Here is a 6,208-nt window from a genome sequence, read left to right as displayed (position 1 = left end):
AACCCAGTTTACTTCATATTCTACTTGAAGAATGTTTTTGATATGTCTGGAGAGTGATAGAAAATGAAGAGATTCAACTCTGTGAATAATTGATTTTTTTTTTAACCAACAAGATAGAAAATTGTAACTTTGCCACATATCATTTGACACTCATTCATTGACACACTTTAATAACATTTTTTAGCATCTGAACTTTAAGTCCAAAAATCTCCCTCATGTTCCTCAACATGATATAAAAATTTTCACTGATTGGGGCTGGGGACATGGCCAGTTAAAGAGCTCGCAGTTAAGAACACTGGCTGTTCTTTCAGAGGACCAGGGTTCAATTCCCAGCACTCTAGCATCAAGCACCAGGCCTATGAGCTCAGGGCAGCTCGCAACTGTCTGTGATTCCTGTTCCAGGAGATCTGACTCCCTCGCACATGCAGGCCAAATACCAATGTACATAAAATAAAATATATTTTAAAAAATTTAATTGATAAAGTATTACCACTTGAGATTTTAAAGTTTTCGAGATAAGGAAGGGCACTATATCATCAACATGAAATAATTTGTATATCCAATAAACTTTCTCTCTGAGAATCCTGAGGTCTCACTTGTGGACTTTGCAGCAAGCAGGAGAGTAACGTTGTCCCTGTGCCTCAATGAGAAAGGCAACCGTGTACACGCAGAAAGAAACAGATCAATGTGCACTGATTGTTGCTGCTTGACACAAAGGTGACAAGAGAAAACAAGCTGCTGCTCCTGGTGGCCTTTCTCCATTCCTACTAAAGTGACCAGCCTTGTGTATAGGAAATAATTATAGATAACCAAGGGTGGTCTATTCCCTCCCAAGCACACCCTAAGCCAGGGGCCCCTGAAATGCACACAGCAGAGCGTCTTTAAGGGGCTGTGATCTAAGAGCCACAAACAATGTGATCAGCTGTAGCAGCAGCGATCTATTCTCTAATGAAGTGAATAATGGCTTTACTGGAGGTCAGGGCAGACTTATGGAGAGAGGATCTGGGGCATTGACTGCTATTGAGATTCAACATTCTTTTTTTTTTTAAAGATTTATTTATTTAAAGTTATTAGTACACTGTAGCTGTCTTCAGACACATCAAAAGAGGGCATCAGATCTCATTATGTGGAGCCACCATGTGGTTGATGGGAATTGAACTCAGGACCTCTGGAAGAGCAGTCAGTGCTCTTAACCACAGAGCCATCTCTCCAGCCCCGAGATTCAGCATTCTTCTTCTTCTTCTTCTTCTTCTTCTTCTTCTTCTTCTTCTTCTTCTTCTTCTTCTTCTTCTTCTTCTTCTTCTTCTTTAGTTTAATATATTTTAATAGCAAGCTTACAGGAACAGCACAGAAGACAGACAACATTAAAAACATGTACTTGCATATAGGACAACTCAGAAAATTATAGTGAATGGATGGAATCTACTCTGTGATAAAAATACTACAAACACCATTTGGTTGCCATCAATAAGAAATTTACTTATTTAAAAAAAAAAAAAAAAAACTCCAAATGCTGACAGTGTCCAGAACATTTTGACAGGTTTAGTTATAATTGTTATACAGTTTAACTGTTGAAATGTGTTCATTGAAACGTTTAGCTTGCATTAATGCCTTACATCTTGCCTTTACATTAAAAATTCACACACAAATGAATGTGGAGAAAGTGCCAATACCTGATTCTGTTCCCTATGTTTCTACTCGCAATCATACACCTAGGTACCTTTGACCCCATGGAAAAAATATCTAACATTCAGAACTACTGATAACAGGAAGAAGAGGAAAAAATGTTGAGAATAAAATCTTTCCCCTCATACTAGACTCTTAAGTACGCTCTCCACATATGTGGCATACTAGCTGGATATCTTTCGGCATAATTGTTACACAATTGGCATGGATAGCACACAGGTTGGTATCTTCAAAAAGGCCAACCAGATAAGCCTCACTTGTCTCCTACAAAACACCAATAGCTGCACCCTGGAAGCGCAGATATGTTTTGAAGTCCTGAGCAATTTCTCGCACCAGATGTTGAAAGGGGAGCCTGCGAATCAGAAGTGCAGTGGACTTTTGATAGCATCTGATTTCATGGAGTGCTGCAGTACCAGGCCTGTAACAATGATATTTCTTCACCCCTCCAGTAGAGGGCGCACTCTTGCGAGCTGCTTTTGTAGCCTGTTGTTTCCTGGGTGCTTTACCACTGGTGGATTTGCGGACAGTCTGCTTTGTACAAGCCATGCATACTATGGCTCCTCCTTACTTTCCCTCCTTCTCCTGCTGGAGCTCAGTAAGTGAGAGGCAGTGCTGGCATTAGAGAGCAGAGGTGGAGGCGCAGCAAAGGCTGCCGAGATTCAACATTCTAATTACCTTGAAGTCTGCTATCAAAACGATTTACAATGTGTTTGATGGAGGGAGAAGAGTTTCAATCAGCCAATCTTAAGTCAAAATGGCCTAGATTGATGGCCTGCATCTGTTAGTATGACCAATTACCTGATAGAAACAACGGAGAAAAAAAATGATTTCCACATGGTTTGGGAGGTTTCTGACCACCATGGCAAGCAATGCTTGGCAGGGAAGCTTGTTTCAGAGTAAATAGGAAGCAGAGCAAGGCAGGAAAAGGAGGGACTCAGGACGCGAGATCGCCCTGGAGGACACCCTCAGTGACCCACTTCCTCCCAACGGTCCCATATGTCGCAGTCCTACCACCGTCAAATAGTCTGTTAAAAGTTTAAACCCATCAACAAATTAAAGGATTCATTGGGACTGAGCTCCGGGATCTGCTTATTTCTGGAGGCACCTTCACAGACACACCCAGGAGGTGTGCTCACTGGTCATCTAGGTGTCTCTCAAGTTAAGCTAACAGACTGACGATCAGAATTAACCATCACAGGGGAGAAGGTGGCGTTTGAGCTGACCCCTGAAAGGTGAGGGCTTTCTGCGGTGGGTGGAAGGAAGGTAGACAGGAAAACCGTGTAAGCTGATGGAGCACTCTACTAAAGCCAGCTCAGGGATTAAGGATGCTTGCTGCCAAGCCTGACATTAGATCCCTACAAACACTAATGGAAGGGAATAACCAGCTCCCACCAGTTGTGTTCTGTCTTAGGGGTTCCATTGCTGCGATAAAACACAACCAAGGCAGTTTATAGAGCAAAGGTTTATTTGGGCTTATGGTTCCAGCCAGAGGCGTCCATCACTGTCAGGGTTGGGAAATGTGACAGAAGGCTGGAATAACAGCGGGAACATCAAACCGAGAGTTTACACCTTATACTGCAAGTAGGAAGTAGAGCAAGCTGGGAATGGCATGTGGTTTATAAAACCTCAAAGCCCATCCCCTGCAACATACCTCCTCCAACAAAATTGTGTCTTCTAAGTCTCCCCAAAAGATGCTACCAACTAGGGGCCAAGCATTCAAATGCTAAGCTAGTGGGGACATTTTATTCAAATCATCACATCCTCTGACATTCACATATACACATATAACACATGGAAGGCCCTGTTCCCAGATAAAGAAACAAATGTGAAAAAAATAAATAGAAGAGGACATTCTACTAAGCAAATTTGTCTTCGGGCTTTGATCTGCTCATAGATCCCTCTTGGGGAAAAAAAAAGGCAGTATAGCTAAAGTTATGCTGAAATACTAGTAACTCCAAACTCTATTTATGTATTGTAATGTCAACAAATGCACGGCAGACAGAAGATCAGAGTATGGTGTATATACTGATGGCTTCTGTTTCATATGCCCTTCTCTCAATCCAGCTGCTGGCTCTTGAGACAGAAGACAAGAGAAGAAGAAAGAACACAGCCTATCCCATATGATTTCAACCATCCTGGAAAGGAGGACATGTTAGCTAACTGACCACACTAACAAGGACCTCATGCAAGAAAGGAAAGGAAAGGAATTTGCACTTTCCCTGTCTGGTGCATGAAATCGGGAATTGAAGACTTAGAAGTTAGGCACCAAGCTCCAGCCTATCTGAGGCAAAGAAGGAATATTAGCTTCTGCTGATATCGTCTTGAAGGACTATTATAGCAACTTAGTGGCTTAAACAACAGAAACTCATTTACCATAATTCTAGATGCTAAAAAGTCCAAGCAAGGTCAAGGTGCCAACCCATTCCATGTTTGGTGAAGACTCTTTAAAAAAAAAACTAATTAAAATTACCTTATTTTTTCTCTTCTCTTTCTTCCGTCTAATTCCCTTATGTGATTCAACTCCTTGAATCCCCTTGAAATCATTGAAAAATATATGTGCCTAAATATATAAATATGAGTTGCATAGTTTGTATGTTACCTGTATGCATTTGGTTTTGGAGATGGCCACTTAGTACTGGATAACCAACTAGGGGGCTCATTCCTTGGGAAGAGTTTTTTCCCCACTTGTGGCATTCCTTAGATGTTTGTACTTCTTTGTTTATGGGTGGGATGCTGTGGCATTTTCCCCTTCCATGTTAGCATGTCTGTTGGTGGTATACATCTTCAGGTCTTATTTAGGCAGCCTTTAAAATAAGCATGGTATCATGGGTGATGCTTTTCTAGGAGAAACATCCTCAACATAAATATCCTCTTAAAATCTTTCCTCCCATTCCTGCCTCCTCCTCTTCCTCCTCCCCCTCCTCCTCTTCCTTCTCCTTCTTCTTTGATGTTCCCTAAGTCTTAGGTGCATGAGTTGTGTTGTAGATGTATTGATGGAAGTTGTCCCCCAATCAGTTATTCTCTACACTTTTACTAGTTGCAGTTTTCTGTGGTGGTCTCCATCTGTTGCAAATAAAAATTTCTTTGATGAATGATGTCTTAGTTAGTGTTTCTATTGCTGTGATAAAACGCCACAACCAAAATAAACTTAGAGAAGAAAGTATTTATTTCAGCTTACAGGTTCAATCCCTGAGAGAAGTCAGGGCAGGGACTCAAACAAGGCAGGAACCAGGAGGTTGGTGCTGATCCACAGGTCCTGGAGGAGTGTTGCTTACTGGTTTGTTTCCCCTGGCTTGCTCCATTTGTTTTCTTACAGAATCCAGAACCATCTTTCCAGGAATAACACTGTCCATAGTGAGTTGTGCCTTCTCACGTCAATAATCAATCAAGAAAATCCCCTACAGACTTACTCAGAGGCTGATTTTATGGAAGCACTTTCTCAGATAAAATTCCTTTTTCCCAAATGATCCTAGTTTATGTCAAGTTGACATAAAAGCTAGCCAGTACAAGATACACTTATCTGTAGGTATAAGGATAAATATTTAGAATTGCAGTTATATAAATTTTGCTGCTTTGGTAAATTGTTTAGTAGTAGGTTCTCCTCTAAGATCCATGATCTCAGTATTTCAGGAATAGTCAGCTAGGTTTCTCGTACCAGGAATGACTCCCTTCCTGTTGAGTTGGCCTTAACTCCAATAGACATCTGCTGGTTAGTGACAAGATATGAGTGCCACTACTGCACCCTTAGGGTTATCATACCATGCTGGCGGTCACAGGTGTCACAGCTAGGTAGGGCTATGGGTTACCTCGCTCCATTGGAAGGTTGCCTAACACCTTCTACTAGTATAAAACCTACTGAGGAAGCTTTCAAGTCAGATCCAGTGTGAATGCTCCAAGTGCACAAGTGTTCTCAGCAATAGAGATATTTTGGTGAAGGCTATTTTTGTGATTCATTGATAACTCCTTTTCTTTGTGCTCAGATACCCTTTCTTCAGCTCATGATCCCATCTGCATCTAAGACCATCATCACACTAGACATTAGTGCTTTGTAGCATAAATATGGGTGGAGTGACACAAACAGATCATAACGCCTCCCCTTCCTGTGAATTTTCAAGACCTTTTCTTTCTGTGTGAAGAATGCTATCTATGGAACAACAAAATCTCCAAAGATTTCTGCTGGTCAAATGCGTGGGCTTGAATGCTCATTCGCTTACAAGGGAAAAGGAATCTTGGGATCAAAAAAATTGTAGATGGAATGAGAGTTCAAAGAACCAGGAGTGGACAGACGATGAAGTGGGCATGCACAGGGACTGCATGGTGTGTGCCTGGGGAAAGTAGTTGGTGTGTGGAGGGAAGACATAATCTCAGCATTGAATACCACTCTGTTCCTGTTCCCACTCTGAGGTAAACATTGCAAAGGGATGCTTTAGCTTCCCGAATCTCAGGTCTCTAAAGCACAAGCTTCAAAAGTGCTCAGAGACACATCAAGGAAAACTTATAAGTTCCCCTGGGCCTGGACCAC

At 41.6% G+C, this 6,208-nt stretch overlaps 1 pseudogene; it reads right to left on the bottom strand.

Moving 5' to 3' along the window:
• Positions 1-1,821: 1,821 nt before the first annotated feature.
• LOC127671638 (histone H3.3A-like) lies at positions 1,822-2,235 on the bottom strand (annotated as a pseudogene).
• Positions 2,236-6,208: the final 3,973 nt, after the last annotated feature.

This window comes from Apodemus sylvaticus, chromosome 21, assembly GCF_947179515.1.
Source record: "Apodemus sylvaticus chromosome 21, mApoSyl1.1, whole genome shotgun sequence".
NCBI classification, from domain to species: domain Eukaryota; kingdom Metazoa; phylum Chordata; class Mammalia; order Rodentia; family Muridae; genus Apodemus; species Apodemus sylvaticus.
The sequence above is the reverse complement of the archived record's forward strand: the minus strand, read 5'-3'. Positions and strand labels throughout refer to the sequence as shown.